Source organism: Meleagris gallopavo, chromosome 2 (genome assembly GCF_000146605.3).
Source record: "Meleagris gallopavo isolate NT-WF06-2002-E0010 breed Aviagen turkey brand Nicholas breeding stock chromosome 2, Turkey_5.1, whole genome shotgun sequence".
Taxonomy (NCBI): domain Eukaryota; kingdom Metazoa; phylum Chordata; class Aves; order Galliformes; family Phasianidae; genus Meleagris; species Meleagris gallopavo.
Genome location: NC_015012.2, coordinates 106,028,239 through 106,051,308, shown reverse-complemented (window position 1 = coordinate 106,051,308; position 23,070 = coordinate 106,028,239). Strand labels below are relative to the sequence as shown.

At 43.3% G+C, this 23,070-nt stretch overlaps 1 pseudogene; it reads left to right on the top strand.

The window, feature by feature from the left end:
* LOC100550583 overlaps nt 1-9,460 on the top strand; it is a 54,510-nt pseudogene extending 45,050 nt beyond the window's left edge.
* Nucleotides 9,461-23,070: the final 13,610 nt, after the last annotated feature.

Genomic DNA, 23,070 nt, shown 5'->3' with positions numbered 1-23,070 from the left:
ACCCTTTCTGTAAAGAAGTGTTCCTGATGTCCAACCTAAACCTCCCCTGGCACAACTTGAGGCCATTTCCCCTCGTCCTGTCAGCAGTGAGCAGAGACCAACCCCGCTCTGCTGCAATCCCCTTTCAGGTACTGGCAGAGAGCCATAAGGTCTCCCCTCAGCCTCCTCTCCCCAGACCCAACAGCCCCACTTCCTTCAGTCTCTCCTCACAGGCCATGTTCTCCAAGTCCTTCCCAGCCTTGTTGAAGCCTTGTTGTAATGTCAGCTAACATGCCACGAGGGACATCCGCAGTTATGGGAGGCGAGGAGAAACCCAAATGGCAGATCGTGCCATGAGCTTATTTTCTTTTTTGTATAGGAATAAGAATTAAGGAAGGCATATTAGAGGATCATCAGACACTACTTCCAGTGTTATGAACTGCTATAAACAAAAGATTTTATCTAGAAGGGCATTCTTTACCAGGTGATCTTGAGGAAGATTTTCAAATATAAGAGCTACCTGCTGATACTCATATGTGGGAGTGAAGAACCTTGAACACACTGAATTCCAAAATACATTGGGTGGGAGTCAGCTATCTCCTATGCAGTCCCAAAATCACAGCAGAAGTTATATTTTAGTGCATGAATACCAGCCTACTGGAAGGCCTTCTGCCCACTATCCCTTTCCAGATTCTGGTCCAACCTCAGGAAAAGAAAGACCTAAAGCCATATGAAATGAGGTATTTTTTGGCTCTGTCCACCTTCCAAATGGTCAAACTCGTTAAAAGACTGTGTGCTGGAGGGAAGGAGGAGTGCTTCAAGTAGAGAAATGGTTCACAATGTCAAATTTGAGACAATATAATAATAAAAAAAAAAGAGGTGAAACTGATGATATGCCACATAAAAGGGAGGATTTTTCAGCAGAGCATGATGTTGAGCATAGCTGCTCTGTGCAGTGCTGCAAGAGTGGCAGCTGCTGGATGGGCTTTGGATGGGAGCAAACTGTGCCCTGCCTCAGAGCTGGGCTGAACTGAGGCACGCTACAGATGGCAGCTAACCCCGGAATCGTGCTGGCCTCCAGATCTTGCTGCACCACACTTAGCTCTGTGATTTCCAGCTCTTCTTTCTGCCTCGCCTTTGATAAAACATTATCACAGCCTTTCAGTACTTCGGCTGCCGGCCCCCAGAGGAAAGGGGTAGAGCAGAGACAAGAGAAAATTAAAGAGATGTTTGCCAACATAAAACATAATTTAAAAAGAAAAAAAGAACTCTTTTCTGAGTCATTATTGAATCTTCAGATTGTAAGAGCTTAAGAGATTCCTGAAGATCTACTTTACTCCCCACTTCTTTTTCTCCACTGTTTATTTTTTCATATTTCCATCAGATGAAGAAATAAAACTAGACAGCGCAAATCCTTTCGCCCCCTGTCAGCTTTTCTCCCTGTTTCTTGTGTATGTTGGGCAAAGCAATGTGGGGAGAACACCTAGGAGAGGTGCACAGCGGGATGCTCACAAAGCCCAGGGACCCACAAACCTTCCAGCACAACCCATGACCTCATCCTGGGTTTCCTTTTGGGACAATTATTGCCCCCAAAAACCCTTCTGCTTGGTTATAAGTGTGTGGCAAAGTTGTACAGATTTGTTCCTTTCTGCTTTTGTTGATAGATAAAGAAGGGAGGAAAGGAGGTATTATTGATTTTCAGTGTTTTCTGCTGTCTTTTTGCTTTTTTACTTTAGGAATTGGTTTCTTGTTTAGACTCCAACTCTATGGACTTCAGGAAAGCTTTAAGATCTAGTCAATATCAGAAGCTGAAAGCATTCTGTGGAATACTGCCCTGTTTACATCCATGTGGACAAAGCCATGACACTCCTGAAATCACAAAATTCTCCTGGCTGTCACTGGGGACAGGACGGCTTTAATTCATTAATCTTAATTACACTTAGTTGCCAATTCCATTCAAATCCCTGCATTTGGGAGAAAGACCTCTTTGTTAAGAACCGGACAGCTCTGCTCTTTCTCCCCCTTCCCACAGCTCATTTCACACTTCTATTAAGTGCAGGAGGAGATCCACAATATCCACGGGGCCCTCAAGGACATCTTCCAGCCATATTATAGAAGACTCAATCTTGGTGTACCATGCCTTAAACATGACCACTGGACTAGATGGACCATTGGCCTGCACCAAAAAAGAAGCGTTTCTTGTCTTCTTACACAATTTGCCATTTTCTTGCTTTTGTTCAAATATTTTTAGTATTGACTTTAAGCTGCAGATGAAATCAGAATTTATATGAGGTGTTCTTTTATATAAAATATTCATGCTCTAGATTCCTGGAGTTTGCCAAATATGGAAGATGGAAAATATGTTCTCCCTAGACATGCCTGCATATGTGTGATAAGTTAGTGGTATGTATCCAAACACTTGTTTTGCACATCTCCCTCGGGCCAGTGCTCCCTCCCTCATGATTCATTCCTACATTTCTCTTGACGTAAAGAAAATCCTTTGGAATGAACAGTAGCTATGTGCAAGACAAGGGGAAAAGGCTCAGTTCTTAAAATGAGATCTGGCTAGCCAAGTTCTTCATGGTTTAGCTCCTGACAGAGGCTTAGAAATGGTCCCAGTTTGTACAACTAGAAGGCTGCAACTGTGCCACAAAATGCAGAACTCCTAAAGCTACATGGCACCTCATTGCAAACTCTATCATAAAGCAGAGTTTGAATATATGAAAAATATGAATACTGTTCTGTTTGGTGGTATGAAGAAGCATGGTGGTCCTTGGATAGAAATTTTGAAGGAAATTCCTGTATCTGTTCCAGGCCATTGGGGGACCCCTAGAGGTGGGCATGGGGCTGGAAACCTCCCCACGCAGCTCCACACACAAAGCCATCAATGGACAGGAATCCATTCGTGGATGGGCTGGGGAAACTGCTGGTCTGAAGTGGCTCTTTTTTCAGTCATCCTTCATCACGGAGGATTTAGGAGCCCGACATTTTGCACTTTTTAGCAGAGAAGCTGCACTGATAGGTAGAAGCTGTTAAATGCAGAGTGCTGAGCCTGGGGTGACTGCTGTCAGGGCTTGCCAACCTGAAGAGGACAGAGTACAAACTCAAAGGACAGTAGACCCATGTGGAGGGATCTGTGGCTCTGCGCCTGCTGGAGACAAGAGGATAGCAGCACTTTAAGACTGACATCCACATCCAGGCATGATCTCAGAGGTCTTTGTAACACAAGGCCCCTGGGGAAGGCAAACTTCTGTCACCGACAGCAAGTTGTTCAGACCCAGCCCCCACCAGTCTTCTCCTAAAAAGCAAACCACTGCACACCCAAAGCCAGCATCCAACCCACATCCCTTCATCCACCCCACAGGGTTGGGGTGCAGCATCTCCTCCTGCTGCCTGCACTGCCAGTGCCACAGCTGTTTTCCTCCTGTGCCTGCTCCTGGCGGAGGGGAGAACTGAAAGGCAGATAGGTCAGCCGTGCCCCAAAACTATTTCCCAGTGTCTGCAGTCCTCTTTGTGCTGCCTGTAACGCCTGTGTTCCAGCAATACCCTTTCCTGTGTGGGGTGGCATGTAGTCACAGGCAGCATGGATATTGTTGCAAGGACCCCGCTGTGTGCTTAGCACTGGTTGAATCAACCAGGGACAAAACCAAGCCAGAACTGAGCTGGGCACTAGTTCCAAGAGGAACTGAGTGTGATCTGACATGGAGCAAGCAGAAGCTTAACCTTGAGAGTAAAGGAGTATCGAATCTCCTGCACATAAAAGGTGATCTCTAATAGCAATCATGTTTTGCCATTACACCCGTATCAATTCATTCATAATCTGATTTACTTGAAAGGAAAGGATCTGGGTTAGGATTCTCATTCTCTGTTGTTAATCCTAGGATACATCAATCTCTTGAAATACTTTTCTCCTGTTCTTGTCTCTTTCCAAATGATGACTGAAAGCTAGAAAACCCAAAGCAGTAAGAGAAAGGAGCACGAGCCTAGACCCATCAGAGGGAGGTGCAGGCATTCCTGGTAGTCATTTGGGTACATGTCACGCTCCTAAAAACCACACCAGGGATGACAATACAGATCAGTTAAGGTGCTTTGTCCACCGCTGTCTTCTTAGCTTGTGGCTCTACAGGAAATGGAGAGAAACCTGCAGGGGGAAAGTTTGCTTTCAACTCAAACCTTAGAATGGCGCGGGTACTGCCCTGAATGTGCCAGCCTCTTCCCCCTGCTGCAGAATTAATCTGGTTGACTAACTAATGAGCTGAACGTCACGGTTTCTGAATGACTGGAAATACTGTCGTAGAGACCTGCAGGATTGTTTCCTGGATATCTTCTCATCATCATTCTATTACATTTTGTTTTTGCTGAGCCAATGTGGCCCTCGCTGCACTCCTGCCCCCACTCAGCTGGGGTGTGGATGTTCTCCCATCTGTTGCCTTTGTGGATTGCTGGTTCTGAAAGTTGTTTGGAAGAGCAGCACTCAGAGACAAGCAGAGCAGCAGTCACATTGTTGTGCAACAGCACTGACACGGCTCACAGCAGGAAAATGGCCACACTGGAATGCTCCATGAATTGGTGGCAATCGGTGGCTTCACAGCTGAGATCAGCTCACATAAGGTCTGCACAGATTACCATAATAGGGGCAGAGACAGAGAAAATACTGCCTCCAAGGCTTTACAGTGAGTTTAGGGAAGAACCCAATACCTTAGATCATATTTCAGAGGAAGGATTATGTGTTTTTCTTTATGTTGTTGGTGGTCTGTTGTTTGTTTTTGTTTTACTTTGAAAACCTTAGTTGAACTACAGAAACCAACTTCATCCTTACCTGCGTGGGTTCTGGCATAATACTTCCTATGGTGGAGTAGGAATGTCCTTATCATGGCAAGCATCCGCTGCACTGATCTCATTAGGAAGTTTATCACACAGTATGCTTCAACAGACAACTCTGATTGCCTTCTGTTGAGTATTTTTTAGATTTTGAGGTCAAACAGAGCTTAACTTGCATGGTCTATTCTAGCATTACTCTGAATCACAATCACAGATTTATTTACGTTGGAGTCAGCATAACACTCTCAAGTCCACCAGCAAATCGTGTTCTTAAGAATCATGTCTGCTATAAAGCAGCTTGGTAATTATCTATCACTCCGTCTGATAGAGGTACCAGCTGATTAGAAGTACCAGTTAAAGCAGAAAAAAATAAGCATAGGAGACACTGGCGGCCAAGGCACTGTGAAGCTGCTTAGAATGGGAGTGACGCGGCAGTAGGGTGCGAGGACTGCTCTCCACCTCACCGGGAATCTGGAACAAATTTTGAACCTTTTTCCAGGCCTGGGCTCCACTAAGCAGGCTGGTGAGAGGAAATAACACTGTTTTCACCACTTAAAAATACTTGATATCTCCCATTTTTCCCTGGAAGAGAGAAGCTGGTGGAGGTCAGTGTCCTTCAAGTAGATGTTTTGTGCAAGATGGGCACAACAGTGGGCAGAGATCATGTAGGATCAGGGATGGGAGTCTGGGAAAAGGGTTGCACTGCAGTTTAGTAGGAAGGGACCATTGCTGGTGCCCTCTGGGCTGAATTTACAGGAGGTCTGTGCCTGTTTTAGCACTCAAAAAAGATATCTCGCTCAGTAGTAGCAGCTGTTTTCAACCTGTAAAATCCTATCAAATGGCTTCAGGGTATCCAGAAAGATAAAAGGGAGTGAGCAAAGCCATTAGTCTCCACTGAAGCAAAGACGGTTGCTTGGCCCTGTTGAAGACCAAATATTGCATGTCTTAGCAAGTCATTTATATTTTATACCATTTTTAAACATGCTCAGATCTGAAAAGAATTGTCTGCCATCTGGATGGTCTTTTTTACCTTCTGGAAGAAGAGAGACATTAGACATAAAAATATGTAAATAAATAAATAAAATGAAAGAAAATGAAGACACACGGGGAACCTGAAATTCAGGCTCCAGTCGTGCTATGACCTTGCTGAAGACAGTTATGTTGTTTTGCAGCTGATCTGGAAGTACAAGGATGTAAAATGTTCCACAGCCAATAAGCATCATTAGTGCTCTATTTGTGGTGTCTGCTTTCCTGTGTGTCTGCCCTTGGGGCTCCTGGAAAGGTTACGGTGCCCGTCCTGGGTCATCATTTTCCCATACTTCGGTCCCTATCTGCAAAATAGGACAAGTGACAGTATATTTTCACGCCTTTATTTCTTGCTGGGCTTGTCACCATTGATGTGTCAGGGCTGTCCAAACCTTTATTTCTCTAGGAGCTTTTGAGAAAGCCAGCATGTGAGCTGTGTTAGAAAAGGGTCTGTTCTCCAAGTGCCACGGTGGCAGACACGTGTCTACATGCTATAAAAGTATCAAAGGCAAAGCACTCATATAGGATACCTTCGGAAGGAAGGAGATGGGCAAAATGACCTCCAAGCAATTCAGCATCTGTGATTTCCTCAGCTCCCTCTGAAACTCTCTACCTTGCTGCCATAGGAGCCAGGTGCCCTATCGCACATCAGCGTAACAAATAGCCGTTATCTTCTGCCTCGTGGGAAATACAGCAGAATGTGATTTATTGGTGCCTGCTCTGATGCCTCTTTCGAAGCTGTGCCGTCACTGGGTGCTCTTCTCACAGAGGAAGGCAGATGGTCAGCGCTAAGTTTCCCATAACCTTGTGGTGCGTGCTGCATAGCCAATCAATGAGACCTGACTTGCAGCCCGCTGTCTGAGGTGGGAACAGTGCTGCTGAGGTATCCTGCAGTGGCTGAAATCATCTGAATGTCGACACTGCATATATGCTGAGGAAATATGGCATTTCTTCCTAAAATTTCTAAGCAGTGCCAAAGGGGATTTTCAGCTGTGGAGCTGCATCTGATGTTAGCAGGGACTGCATTGCTCAAGCCAGAACTGCCAGCTTGGAAAGAAACCCTTTGTGAGTGAGTGTCAGTGTGACTCTCCTTAGGAAAAAAGAAAGAAGTAGGAATAATGAATTAAAATAGGTTTCTAGCACGATAAAGGCAGAGAGGAGGTTTTTTGATCCTGAAGAGCACCAGCTGCCCCTCCACACTAGCAGCTTCTGCCTAGATGATGATTTTAATGAGGCTTCAGGTGATTTGAGAAGTTGGCATCAGACTGCAAATCACCTTGTCTGTTGGCTGGTGCCAGAATATCTCGCCAGAAGCCATTATTTCAATAGGACATAACAAGTGGGAATAGGGAAAAAATGGACTTCTGAAAAGCACTTTGTCACATTCCCTGGGCACATGCTGGAAGCAGCATAAGCTCCTGCCTTCAAGCAGGCATAGTCAGGAAATTCAGGGGGAGAACTGCCTCCTTTGTGTACCAGAAACAAGGCGAGGTGGGTTTGTTATGCATTTTGAGCACTGTCTCTCAGTTTCTGATATTCACGGGCTCTGTGAACAGATGTGCCACAAGACAACTGTGTTTCATGAAACCTGGCACCATGCTTCATTGCTTCTTCCTTGGGATGGAAAACGCAGCAATGAGAGAAAGTTGTCTCTAGAAATGGTTAATGTTGGGCATGGTCAATGTTTGACACCTTCCTCAAGTGCTTCTGGGGTTGCAGGTGGTTCCTTCCGTGTGTGTCTGTAGGGTGGAGCATTTCCCAAGTTGAAGCTCATTCCCATATTGCATCTAGGCAGAGTATTGTCTCACATGACCTCACTGCTGCATGATGTTTGGCATATTTTGAGAATTTTAGACGTGTTTTCATTAAGTACAAAAGTAAACTCAGAACTTTTAATCCAATTTAGAGGGAGAAAAACCATGAAATGTTGTTATTTGGTGCTCAGCAGGCATTTAATCCCAGGCTTTTGGGTTATTTTGCTCAAAGAGACTACTTGTGCTAGGACATTTTTATCCAATCTACTGGGTTCTGTTCCTCAGTTTGCAATGAGGTTTGATAGTCTAAATCCACATGAGTTTCCCCTGATTGAAAGGGGCAGATCACAGTTATTCTACAAACCAGAATAACCAGTGGCTAACAAATCTTATTGTTTCTAAAAAAAAATCCAACCAAAACCAAAAACAAAAACAAGCAAACAAAGAGACAAAAAAAATTAAAGGCAAGTCAACAAAAGAAAGGTCTGATCTGGCAAATAGATGGGGGCTGATTCTGTGTACATCACATGTGACCTTCATTGATTTTCATGGAGTCTTTATGTCCTAGCATGCATTGAAATAAGTAAGACCAGGTGTGTTTTATGTTCTTGAAAGATGCATGTATATAATTATAGCTCAGTTGAGGATTAAGGTCCTTTCTACTTCTGTCTCTCCAATAGAAATCCATGAAATCTCAAACAAGCAGTTCAAAGAGTCTGATTTTAATGATGTTGTTTTAGAGACAGAGTAACCATCAAACTTTGTGGGTCCACCTACATTTTCATCTGTGTACTGAGGACCTACGGCCTCATTTTCTGTACATTTCCAACTTGCTGAGACAGTTTTCTGAGTGTCAGGAAATTGCGAATCTTCCAGAAACTGATCTTTATAGCAAACTTCTGTTGTTTTCTGTCACAGTTAAAATGTGGAAAAATGATTTTCTCCCTTGGGGTGAGGAGCTTGCATGCAACATTTTGGTCCCCGAGCATCTGGGATGCAGCGAGTATCTGGCAGTCCCTGAACTGCAGCACAGAATTGCAAGTGAGAATGTAATGAGTGAGAAACAGAGAGAGAGATGTGGCAGGCACAGGGACGTGACCAAAAGCCCACTGAAGTGAAAGGCATGGCTCCTATTGAATGCAGTGGCCTTTGTGTCAAGCTCTCAGCCTGTCTGTGACAGAAAGGCAGAGCCAGTCAGTATCGCTGTGATACCTCTTGCGCAGGATAACCACATGCTCATCTTTTTACTTTCCCTCCCAGGATGGAAGGAGCAGTTTTATTGGCCACCAGCTTGGAGGGGTCATGGAAGTGCCCAACAGCAAGGACCAGAGAGTCAAATCAGCCAGAGCCATCCAAATCACTTACTACCTCCAAACGTATGGCTCTGTCACCCAGGACCTCATTGGGGAGAAGTGGGAGAGTGAATTCTGTAAACTGATGCACAAGATGCAGCTGGATCACCAAGATCTGCAGCTCTACTCGCTGGCGTCCTTCAGCCTCTGGAAGGACTTCCACCAGACCAGTCTCTTGGCCAGGGGCAAGATTTTGGTGAGCCTGATGCTGATCCTCCTGACTGCTACCCTCTCGAGCTCCATGAAGGACTGCCTGCGTAGCAAACCTTTCCTGGGACTCTTGGGAGTACTCACTATCTGTATTTCCAGTGTCACTGCGGCAGGGTATATTTTTCTATTACTGATGGAAAATATAATTCTACTCTGTTGGGAATCCCTTTCTTCGCTATGGGTAATTATTTATCTTCATAATAATAGGATTAACAGAGCTTAATGACAGGATTGTAAATTACATCCTGGGTTATAAAGTGCAGATTTTACCTTGAGTGAAACTCTAAGTCGTTTTCATCTTGTTAAATTGATCTGTGCCTTGCCAAACAAAAAAAACAAAAAACAAAAAACAAATCAAACAACAAAAAAAAATGGGGGATGGGGGGAATAAAAATGAAGCAGTAGCAACAAAAAGAAGCGAATGATGTTGCTGGAATCTTGGCCAGTATGAGAGAGGGGCAGTTTTATTGATCTCGGTTACAAAACAAAGGAGAAATTGTTATTGAAAACTAGTCAGCTCAGCACAGCAAGCGGATGCGTGTTGACCTGACTTTGATGGGAGGCTAGCCAAAAGGGTCGGTTAAAATGGGAGGACAAGGAGGAGGAAGGATTTCAGCATCCTTCCCAAGGAAGGTTTCTGTTCCAGCTCTGTCTGAGGGGCAAAGGGGAATGGGCTGGTGTGTGAATAAGATTGATGGACTTTATTGCAGAGAGATGATGAAAGCTGTAGTGTTTGCCAGGCTGTGAGCAAAGTTGTCAGTATCTGTAGAGCATAATCCCTCCATTTGTGAAGTTTGAGATCAGCTGCAGAGATTTCCTCTGTGCTGCACCCAGGCAGGGGAAGGTGCAGTCAAAGAACAGATGTAGAAAGCAGTTCTTTTAGCAGGAGAATTGTTCTCATTACTCCCATTCTCATTTCTGTTCCAGCACATTGAGCGCATCTGTGTGGTTAATGAGTTTGCTAGGAAGGGACGCTGGCAAGCAGAGCAGCGTGTAGCAGATGGCTCGCTGAGGCAGCAGTGCTCAGTGCAATCACAGCCATGTGTGCAAGGGGTGCCCCACACCGCGAGGCTGAATGTCCCGCATGGCTCTGTGCAGAGTCCCAGCAGAGACAGCCATAACTCCGAGCTTCCTGCTGGCTTTTGGGTGTCAGAGAATCTTATCTGTGGGAATTAACTCTGCTTCTTTGCGGTTCATTTTTGAAGTCAGTTCATACTTTGGGAGCTCTGCTGCACTGAGAGGTAACTAAGCATGCAAAGATGGAGTCAAGGTTTGGAGTGTCCTATATTTTTCTTAAAATGCTCACTATCTAAAATAACCTACTCTTGCTCTTTCTCTAAAGAAAAGCCCTGCAGGTACGTGCATCCCTCACCTTCTGCCGCTTCCTTAATTATTTAATGCATCCCCCTCCCTACCAGCAGAGCAGGCCGCTGCCTTATGTGCTGCACCCAAGGTAGATGCAGCCAGCTAAGGTAGGAGGGAGCAGGATGCAGTGGATGACCAGTAACCCAGCTGCAAAAGGGAAGAACAAAGCAAAAGGCACCAAGGAATTGTTTGATTGGTTCAGATATACAAAGCCATGCTAAAGGCTCTAATTCAATCATCTGGTCTGTTGAATTATGACAATGGCTTCAGGAAGTTTGATCGGTGCCAATTCTCACTCTTTTGTGCATATTCTAGGTATGTTTTGGTGGTTTGCTGAGGTGGTGTGATTTGAATGCAACTTCTGGTCTGGGGGAAAATGGAGTTTATGGAGTATGAATTGATCTGGATCATGTTTACTGTCTTCAAGACTGGAGAAGGGGCCTGACTCTGCTCTGTCTGTTCCCAGTTTCTGACCTGAGTGAAGTTAGAAAAAAGAGATTTGTGTGCCAGGAAGGGGGAAAGGTGGACGGTGGCAAAGGGAAGACTCACGCTCATTATCAGAACATGGCAAGTTTTTGTTGGTGTCAGGAGTTGAGTGTCAGTGAACGGAGCCAAATGGCACTGCCTTGCTCGTGCTGCAAATAGAACTGAAGGCCAAAAAAGAATTGTGAAGTAGTGAAAAGCACCTTCCTTCAGGTATTTGTTCTTCTGCTGGTGGCTCTTCAGATGGCTGTGGTGATCAGGATGCATAATCTGGGGATCTTTGCTTGACCGACCCCCAGGTTGTCACTCCTGTGTAGCACCAAACAGAGCCTGCAGGCGAAGCTCCTGACCTCACAGAATGCCAGAACCATAGAATGCTTAAGGTTGGAAGGCATCATTTGGGATCATCCAGTCCAACTCCTGTGCTTCAAGCTGGGTCACCTGGAGCACACTGCCCAGGATCACATGCCTGGCACAACAGGAAACAACCCAGCCCCATCCTACTGACATACCTCAAAAGCATCAGCAGCCCTACACCCCACGTGCATTGCTGGAACAGCAGCAGCATTATGCTTAATTTGTGCAGGCGCTGCAACCCCAGGGTTAGGCAAGGACCAGAGCTTATGAAAGCAGAGTGGCTTGGCTCCCCATTTAGGCGGAAATTTAGGAGCTCTCTGTCTAAAGAAAAAAAATGTTTACAACTTTCTGTTGTGTTTTGTGCTGTCACTCTTGTCACAACCATTGCCGAGAGCAAAAGAAAAACAAGTCTCTTGAAATGAATTATTTGCAAGAATTGCTTCTATAGCATTATATTGAACAAACTTCAAGTTGAAAAAGAATACACTTAAGAAACTTTCTACAGAAATTTCATTCTGAAAGCCAGACTGAATTGGAAATGTACTGGGAAAGAGCTGCTTACCAAGTGCTGTTAGAAAATATTAGGGAAGAGTTTTACAGTTTGATCAACTAAAATATGGGATGCACGGCTTATCAAAGTCCTACAGCATTACATCCTGCAAAGATACATGTGCCTTTGGTCCCGTGAATTAATGCCAGGTGGTGACATCTTGCACAGCCCACGGTGTGCCCAAGGCCTCACAGAAATTGGTTCCCTCTGAGACAGAGTTTTCTATTGAACCTGCTTTACTGTGAAGTGATCTGATAGCTTAGAGAAGATCCATTGAAGACTCCAGAGCTATTAATTCTACAGAACGATACATAACTATAGTCCATGTCGTATCAGAGTCCAATGCTGATAGAACCACAGAATTAAAAGAATACATCAAATAATTAATCTGTGAATCTAAATGAAAAAGTTTGTAAAGTTTCCCAGAACTACAAATGTCAGATTTACAAGTCAGGCTTTCAAAGCCAAGTTACTTAGATGATAATGATAATGATAATAATAACAACCTGGAATACAGCCACTAAGCACCTGGCACTGCAAACCAGAATACACACATACCTGAATGCTGGCAGCTTTAGAAAGATTCAATCTGACATTTGTAAAATGTGCAACTGAAGTGTATTTTTTTGTTTTAAAACGTCTTTTGACATTCACCCTTAAGGGACAAATTATAATGGAAATTCTGTGTTGTTCATCTACACTTGTTCTTCTCATGCAGAGCAAGATGCTGCCATCTGGATGACAGGAATAGAACCATAGGATCATGTGGGTTGGAAAGACCTTCAGTACCAACAAATACAACCATCAACCTGCCCTACAAGTCCCATCATTAAACGGCATCCCTTAATGCCACTTCCACACATCTCCTAAATGCCTCCAGGGATGGTAACTCCAATAGTTCCCTGGGAAGCTCTTCCTTATTCTTGACCATTCGCTTTACAAAGAAATTCTTAACACCCAATCTAAACCTCCCATAGTGGAACTGGAGACTCTCTCCTCATGCCATTAACTATCTATTGAGGTCTTACCTGTGAGATATCTCAGACTTATCTCAGAGATACTGGGATAGAAGCATTAGCTGAGATTGGCTTTACTTTGTTCTTCATGGTGAGAAACTTAAGCCTTAAATAAGACAAGAGGACAGTGTTAGGGAGTTCTACTTGCTCTGAGTCCTCCTTCCTGATATCGTTTCCTCAGATGCCTCAGGAAAACCAGTCTCTCCAGTACAGTGCCTACACTGCTTGGTTGAGTCACGGCTCTTTGAGAGACCTGAGAAATGCACCAGGTGAGGTGCTCACCTTGCCTTTTGTGTTCAGATACACAATACAATTTCAAAGGGTTGTTACGTACGTGACATAATTATGATTCCCCTTGTCTAATCATCACTAATTAATATAACCAGAAGGTTAACTACGTAATTGAGATATTATTGCTCCCATGATTTTCTTTTAAATGCACAGGAACCAGACTGATATCATCATGGAGATAATGATTAAACTCAGCTGAGGATCTCAGTGTATGTTTTTAAATGCAGGTTATATCAATTATGTCGTTTTATACATAATTATGTTTGGCCACTCAGTTACGTGCCTCACTGTATATCTTAGTGGAAATCTTACCTCAAAAAATATAAAGCTACGATGTAATAGAGTGTAAAAATGTTTTTTTCTTTAAAAATTAATGCATTTCTTGGCTGAATTCATGGTGATTGAATATAGGAAATATCTCCTGCCCTTTCTAATCCAGACTGTGAAGGCTTTAAGGTCTTCACAGGAAGAGTTTTTCACTGAATCTGTAGAAGGCATTAAGCTCAACAACCTTGCAACACCTTGTAACACTGTTTCTACAACTAATAGCAATAATTGTACAGCTAATAATACACTGGCAAGGTAGTAAAGAGGAACAAACTCTATAGAAAGCAGTAGATTACCTGTCTCCAGCCATAACATTATTCCCAATGTGAGAACTCAAAATGACAAGCATAGATTGTAGCCATGATGCAGACTTCATAGAATCATAGAAGAGCTCAGGTAGGAAAAGACCTTAAAGATCATCAAGTCCAAACACAACACAACCATCCTACCCTAACTCTAACAGCCCTCTGCTAAATCATGGCCCTGAACAAATATTCTCTGCTATAATTCCCAGGAATTCCCTCCCCTGACTGAGAAACTCACATGGAAGGAGGGAACAAGGCAGCAGCAGGCAAGGCTCCAGGCAGAGTTACCAATATTCCAGGCAGAAGTCATCTAGCCTCTTTCAGAGGATGACTATAGCAGTTGTTACAGTCAGGGCTGATGACCACCTTTGAGTAAATGTGAGATGTGATGGTATTACCCTTAGGGGCAGTTCATGGGAAATGACAGCAAAAGTGGGCGTAGCACAAATGAGGAAAGTACTTTTTGAAATGTGACAGGAAAAATGTGAGGGCCAACGTACATGCTATCTCTATGGAAGGGCCACAGCATTTCTAACCCTTGCTTTAATCATTGGATTTTCTGATTACAGCTGCAACTTAGAAATAATATTTCAGGAGTCAGTCTGGTTTTGTTGTTTGATTCACAGTAAAACAAACTGCATGTGAATTTCATATCATCATCTGATCATCTCCTGCCTGTGTAAGGAGCAGGATAATGACTCCTTAGAGCAGAGAGCACTACAGTAAATCTCACCATCCCGTGTCTTACAAGCCAGCAAATCTGCTGTTTTATCTTACAGAAGTGCATGTCCCCACCCACTTAGCAAATCAGTCAAGGATTTGAAATACCTTGTCCTTAATTGGAAAATGTCCATTCTTGATTCTTAAAGTTGGAAATGAGAGTAAGAACAACACAGGAGAGCAGAAAGGAAAAAAAGAGGAGGATAAAACAAAGTTTTAAATCACCTTTTTGGATGTCCCATACATTCCTCCCTTAACTGAAGTGACACATTCTCAATTTCTTTCCTAGTCAGTGGAGAGAAATTAGCAACTCCAAAGTTATTTGGGTTATCCTTTAGGAGATATTTGGGATGAGCTGAGTTAATCTCTGGATGGTCCATTTATAAAAGCCAGAGTGAATGCTTATACATCAACCCCTCATGTTACTTACATGGGAAGATAGTTATTGGACAGTGGGGAATGGTTTTACACCAAAAAGTGAGATCTAGGTCAGGTATTCAGAGGAAATCCTTCACTCAGAGGGGCGTGAGGCGCTGGCACTTCCCAGAGCTGTGGTGTTCCATCCCTGGAGGTACCTGAGGCCACGGATGGGCCCTGGGCAGCCTGAGCTGGGGGCACCCAGCCCATGGCAGGGGGAGGGTGATGGGGGCTGTCAGAATCCCTCCAACCTGAGCCATTCCATGATTTTATGATTCTTTGATTGTATAAGATATAAGCTATGTGTATATTTTCACGTATACATACATAGCATGCACGTATCAATGGACTTTAATTCATTACAGATGGCAGACTAAATCTCCTTTTCTTTTAGAGACTTAGAGAAAAGTCTCTTCTCCTCCTATCAGCTCAAAAACTCATCACCCCTTAGGACAATTGCCCCAGTCCAGCAGGTCTGCAGGTCAGTTCCTCTGAAGCTCAGCTCAGGTTAAAACATTTGACCTTGGACATGGCCCAAGCACAGTGCATTGCTGCTGGATCCTCCATATGGGTTTCTTACTTGAGAACAGACAGTTAAACTCTTCTTCCTATTGATTCCAATGTGAACTGCACTAACCCGACTTGTCCAAGACGCAGACTCCAAATACTGTTGTCTCTTTCTTTAAAAAAGAAATATCTTCTATCAAAACAACTTCCACAGCTCTCTGTCCACAGCTGACAGCCTAGTAACAATCTACCGAAATGGAATTGCTTCCAATTTGCTGCAAACATTTCTGCAAGTTCTTTAAAAAAGTTGTTTGGTAAAGGAAGAGAGATGTTTTGAGTTAAGTGTCAAAGGCTGAAGGGAATATTTTTCTTTTGCAGTTGAAAATGTATGTTTAGTAATCTTAATATACAAACTCTGTTCAGATTGTAAGGGATGCTTCCTTTTCAGATGCCTCCCACATTTGTCTGAACACCTCTTCCTTTCATTTTTCTACCTTTTCATGGCAATGCTCACTCCTGCAAGCGGGTTATTTAAGGTTCTCTATTGGATGGACCTTTTCTGTCCGTTGATCTCATTTAACAGGAGTTTCATTCCTTGTACTTAGCATGTATCGATGCACGTCTCATTTACATTTGGTTCATTTGGGCTGGAAAGGAGCTGCATCATGGCAGAAATGATTTAGCTCTACGTATATCATCCCTAATAGGGCAATGTCGAATACAGCCTTGAATAGCATGAACGGTAGCAATTCCATAACTGGTCTCGACAGCTTGTTCCAGTGCTTAAATAGCTATACATTTGTAAAGGTATTTCTTGATATTTTCCTTGCTGTGGTTTATGCCTATAATTTCAGAGTCTGTCCAGCCAAACCGTGCAGTGTAATTTTTCATAGTATCTGCTTTGAGGGTATTTTATATGTGGGGCCATTCTTACTTCAGCTTGGATATAATTTCATACCAGATTTTTATTTCCTGGATATTTTACAGTAGCTCCTGCGTTCTTGTGAACTCTGTGATGGTTTCTGATCTCTGCTGGAGCATAGTGGGTCTGCAGGAAAAAGCAGAAGTGGGATGAGATGAGCTTCAGAAGGATATATCCTGTGCTCTTTGGTGTGTGGAGGAAAGATGAAACCTTACATTGTCCTTTCTTCCCTGCTGGGCAGGAAGGATGGGCTGTGCTGCCCGGAGGAGCAAACAACGATCCTGTGCTCTATCAAGCACACTGTCTGCTCTCCATAGGCACATAGGGAAGCACAAAGTTGTGCCTCCGGTTTTTAAGTGAAAGCGAAGGGCAGCAAGAGTACTGACCTTCTCCAGAAATATCTTTTGTGCACAATCAGCCCCTGGAACTCACTGCTGCCAGGTATGGCTGTGGCCCAAATGCAGCCTGACTCAGAAAGGATTGGAATGTTAGGCAGCTGGCTGCAGCATCTTTGTTATTTCGAATAATAATGCAGCACTCGAAGTCGGTGGTAAGGAAGAACAACAAAAAGTAACAACCAAGTTGAAAAGCGCAGTTCAAAACCAGTCATAGGGAAACATCACTTGTGAAAAATTTTCCCATAGTTGCTCTCTTCTGTCTGATCGTCTTCCCCTAAAGAGTCAGGAACAGGACACAGAGCAGGATGAAGCCAAGCTACACCAGGTTCATTCTGTGAAATAACCAAATAATGGAAGCAGACGATGTACAGCAGCACCCTGCTGTAATGCTGGCATGATTCGGTGTTTCTGGCCATCAGACAGAGGCATATGGAGAAGACGGGACACTCCACACGCTCACCTTGCTGGCTGTGCTGAAGCAGGCAGTGTTCCATCCACATGGGGCTAACTGCTCAGAGGAGGGACACGCTGTTTCAAATGCCTGACCTGGTCCTGGGTGCGGTACCAGAGATGGCTGTCAGCATGGGAATGCTTGTGCTACCAAGTGGAGGAGACAAAAACCTCAGGTTTTGCAGTTTTGGATCAATAGAAATGCCCTTTAATTGTTGTTCTACTAGAATGGACATACTGTTATCAGTGTCTCGGCCAAATTTCAGTGTGAATAATTGCATTTAGATCCCCCCTGCTGTGAGGCTGGGTCCAGTAGTGGTGAGCACCACCAGGATCACAGCACCATGCAGGTGGTGCTCTGTGCAGCACTGCCAGCAGCTGCCACATGCATTCAGACGTGGCTGTATTTCACTGGAGAATACAATGAGCATATTTTATGGCTTGGCAGTATCTAAACCAGTCTTCCCTGAGAGCAGGTAACTGCATCCTGGCACGTGGTCATCACACTGTCCTGCGGTCAGCTGCAGTATTTCAGCAGTTGGGAATCTTTTGCTCATTTTCTGCTCCTAAAGCCCAGTGCACAGAAGCTTTTCCTTACAGCCTGATATGCATTTGGACAAACCCAACCTACACTTCCCAACTCACATTTAAACACTGAGATTTTAAGTGCTGTATCTCATCTTGGCATTTGAACTCGGTTGCTGTGTGTGGAGAAAATTATTTTGCTAGCACAGCACAATTAGTACTGTATAATTTGATGAACTTCACATAAATTTGGAAGCCGTAGGTATAACCTACTAGAGGGAGCACTTGCATTGCTTTATGAGGAGCACCAAGGAGCAGATTGCTGCACGCTCTGCCAAACCCCGGCAGGTGAATTTTTCTCTGTTTCTTTACAATTCTTGTCGATAGATTTATTATTACTTTGGAGAAACTATTATCCTGGAGGGAGGATGCAGTGTTAAAGGAGAAGAATGCAGAGGGGTGTTGTGCATACCGAGTGCACAGCACCGAAACCTTCCGTCCTGCCACAGTAACATTAAAAACAAGCTGGCATGGAGTTTTCAGCTGAGGCAATTTAAACCTTCTAGAAGTGGTCCCAGAGCCCTGGGGGCAAAAAGGCTTTGTGTGCTTAGAGTAGATACCACAGTAAAAAACGCAACTACAGAAAGAGCAAAACCAAAACCATTCCAGCGCACAGCCTGCTTGTGGGAGCAGCTGAAAGAGAAGACCCCAGAGGAGAGCTGCTAGATGAAAGCCCTGCCAGAAAGCGTGGTGTTGGGGCTAGTGAGATTATATCAGACAAAAACAGCGATTGCCCCTGGCGCTGCCAGGCAGCCTCAAGGTACAGCTTTGAGGATCAAGAACTGCTGGGCTGACCTGGTCCTTTTCTCTGTGCCTTCTGCAGTTCCTTCTCTGGGCTTTCAGGGTCTCCCCCACCAGAGCCATTAGTCAGCTTTTAAATGTATAACCATGGTTGGATATTGAGGGAGAGAAGGCTTTACTAATCATAGCTACGTGTGCTACCTCTTCCTTAGGTTACTTGAATTCAAACTCTAAACAATGCAACCAATGGAGGAAGCCTCAAAAGATCTCTCTTGTTTGGGTTTTGGCCTCTAATCTATTTATTCTTTCCCTGACGGGAAAATAATAGGATCTCTTTTCAGACTACTTAAAAAAGTAGAAACTTATTATGATTAAAATCTCTTATCCTCTGCCACAATTTTTGAAATTGTTGGGAGGTACAAAAGTAACGGATGGTCATGGATAGACAACTAAACCCAGATGCACAAAATCATCGAATCATAGAATCACAGGGTTGGGAGGACCTACAAGATCCTCCAGTCCAACCATCCTCCCATCACCATTACCACCCACTAGGCTACTAAGCCATACCTCACAGCACCTCATCCAGACACCATCCGTACACTCACATAAAGCATCAGACAAAAAGAAAAAGGCAGAAATATTCATCTCCTTTCCAGACTTGCAGAATCAAAGTACCACCACCACCAAAGTGTAATTGTATATTCCACAAACAGTTATGATTCAGCTTTCACAGCAATGAAACCATTAAAACTTCATACACCTGAGACTTTTGCTTACAAGTTTTGTCAGCTTTGAGACTATTTTTGGTGTTTTGGGAGACCTTGGCTTTTGTGGCCTCTTTCACCAGTTCTGTCATGTTTGCATTCCAGCTCCCTGGGACCTGACGCTATTACCAACACACATCAAACAATACATTTTCTACAGTACTTTTTATTTTAGCTAGTAATCAACATTTCTTTGTCCTTATTCAAAATTTATTTGGAAATAAAGGAGTATCTTTAGTTTCATTAGTCACTAACACAACTAAGGACTTTATTGCATTTTTACAATAACACACAACAAGTTTTTTCATGCTTAGAGATCATTACTTGGCCTGGTATTAACACAGAGAAGTGAACACATCTCAAAAGCAGTTGAAAAACAGAGATTTTTCACTTACATATCACATTCTTCCATGGATTTGTCTTAATGGTATCTGTGGCTGGGTCAGTAGCACACTGACTACTTGCATAAACTAGAAGTTTCTTATCAATCGACAAAGTTACTCTGAATTTGTTAGGGATGATCTCATGATTCTCCCATGGAGATCATTTGTTTTAACCTTACATGACGAAACAAATAAGACACATCTCAAGATGATAAGTTTTTGTCTACTGAGTTTGATATATGGCACGATGAGTGAAATTCAAAGGCAGCTCTAGCTCACTGAATCCAGCTTCTTGTGATTGGAAAATCTTCATCTTACAACGTCTTCTTAGATCTAATGCTCAGAGAATTATTATTGTCCCAGATAATGTCAGTCTTCTAAAACTTGGATATCTGCTCTAAACTCAACGGTCATTTCTCCTGCAATAAGGACATCATAGAATCTAAGAATGACTGTCAGGCCAGGCCACAGGCTCCCCTAACTGAACATCTTACTTCTGGAGATGGCTAGTAACTCTGAACAAAACAGCAAGACAGGGCAAGCACACAGTTCCTAGAGTGTTCCTCTGCTTCAAGGAGCCACAGATAATAACTCTGCTGCTGACAGCTCTCAACAGATTTTCATCCTAGGATTTTGTCGCTTTTCTTGCCATGTGAACTTGTAACATCCACAAGTTCATCTTAGCTCTGTAAAGCATTACGTCTTTGAGCTTGTCATTTCAATGGTTATTGTCACTGATGAGCTGAGTTCTGGCACTGGAAGATGTGGGAAACAGTTCTTCCATAGAGATCTTCCCCACATAAGTCACAATTTTATACCCCTCTCCTCCGTATGAGTGGTGAAGTACACTCAGCTTAAATGTGCCATGTGAGAGCACTGCATGTGGGTTTGAACTTTTAATAAAAATAGAATCCATGTTCTCTGCAAACTCCTTGAGAAGTCAAACCCAAATATTTTTAGGAATACGAAGTTCATAAAGAAGAACTACTGTCTTGAAGACTTAACTGCTTAGAGAAAGATAAATCTGCTCAAGATTATGCACAGCTTGGTATCCAAAACAGAAAATTATCAATTTCTCTCTCAGAATTTGGAAAAAAAAAAGCCAAAAACCTGGTTCACAGAATAAACAAATTGACCCTGTAATCTAGAAATACACCTGAAAGATATAAATATTTCCAATTTAAAACATAGTTGCTATTTAGGGAGCCAAAGGCGTAATAGGCCATCATCACAAGGCACTTGTACAAATTGGCGAGGTGGAGGTCAGCCTCTTCTCCCATGTAACTAGTGACAGGATGAGAGGGAATGGCCTCAAACTGCACCAGGAGAGGTTCAGGTTGTGTGTCAGGAAAAACTTTTTCTCTGAAAGAGTGGTCAGGAGCAGGAATGAGCTGCTCAGGGAGGTGGTGGAGTCACCATCTCTGGAGGAGATCAAGAAAAATGTAGATGTAGTAGATGTAGCACTGAGGGACATGGTTTAGTGGGAAATATTGGTGGTAGGTGGATGGTTGGAATGGATGATTTTGGAGGCCCCTCCCGACCTCAGTGATTCGAGGACTATGTGATTCGAGGTCTGTATGATTCTCTGTAAGATTTTAGCAGTTCTGTAGTCCCTCCTTAAGTCTGCAGTCAATCCAAACTGACTCTTGTTATCGGTACCTGAATTAGCATGAAGTTATTGAGACTTACCTGAGCTTTATCACAGAATTGCAGGGGTTGGAAGGGATCTCAGGAGATCATAGTCCAACCCTCTGCTATAGCAGTTCCCTACAGCAGGTCGCAGAGGTGGGTGTGCAGATGGGTCTTGAATATCTCCATAGGATACTGCACCACTGCTCGGCGCAGCCTGTGCCCGCGCTCCGTCACATGCCTGTACTGCAGAAAGACTGTCAAAAATGATACAGTTCATCCAAGTGTAAGAAACTTGGATTTTCCTGGGGAAAAAAAAAAAATTAAAAAAATCTGTGTACACTTTTCATAATTTTTAAGTTCTTTGCATCCCACTCTAAAACCTTCTCCCTTTTTTTTAATTTCTTTCTCCTCTTTTCTCCACTGGGAGAAAATGGAAATAATGACAAAGTGGAAGAAAATATAAACAGTGTATGAGGAAATGAAGTATTAAACACTTCCAGGAGTTGATTTTGATTTTTAAACTGCAAAATTACAGGAAAGAAGGTGACACATTTAATATATAAAAGATTTCATTTAAAAGAATCCAAAATTTTATGTCCTAAAATCTTAATATTAAATAAAACAACAGAAATGGTAAGTTTTAACCCACTGATCTAAGATACATCTGGAAAAATCAGTAAATGTTATGACATAAAATAGGTTTGTAAGTGGTGAAGATATTACTCCTGTGATATTACTGACAACTCTCAAAAACGGATCTAAAACTCTGCATATGAAAAGAAACTGTGCTGCTGCAGTATTTTCAATTAATGGCAGTTTGATTCATTCTGCACAGCTTTTTGGTACATTTGTGTGTTTGTACTATATTAAATCATCTTAGCTTCTATTAAATGTAATCATGAAATATTAATTTATAATTGTGCACTCTTCCTCCTGTGAGGACATTATTAATCAGGCCAAAAGGCATTTCTTTTCTGCTATTCAATACCTTCCCCATGTTCTGGAGTGCAAAGGAAATCAATAGCAGCAGCATTCTCAGATAAGGCGAGTTTTGGCAGAGACAAATAATGAGAACACATTGCAAGAACATCATCGGGCTCGTCTCTTTTTGCTGACATGTGCTCCATCACAGCTGAGTGCTGGGTGCTGCACGGAGAAATAAAGATGGCATTCACGTTTGAGAGATGAGGAATTGCATCCCCGAAAGCAAAACCAAAGGCATCGTGGCAGAGAGTGCCCTGAGAGGGAATTCCCAGAGTGCTGCACGGGAGGGTGACATTGCAAACCTGTTGCAGGAGGCAGAGGAAAGTGGCAGCAGTTCAGTGAGCAGTGTTAGCACGATGCTATTGGCATTCTGGTTTCGACTCACTCGATCACATGTAGGTTTGTGTTGTGTACGGTAACTGTTGCTGAGCTGATCTCCACAATCTCCTTCAAGCAGGTGGTGAGAATGTGAAATCCATATGGCACTGTTTATCGCTTCCTTGATTATGTACCAAAACCAGACAGGGACGCAGGGGTCTGTCACTGGTGAGGTGATTCTTATGTCTTCCTCCTACTTCTGTGATCCCTCTGGACTTGTTTTTATGTGTTTGCTAAACACACTTGTACAACTCTGTGCTTTCTCCAGTGATCAGCAGTTCCCCATTGCACTCCACTTTACCTGATGCGTTGCCTTTCCATGTCTAAGACACTATTTCTCTCTTCTCCTG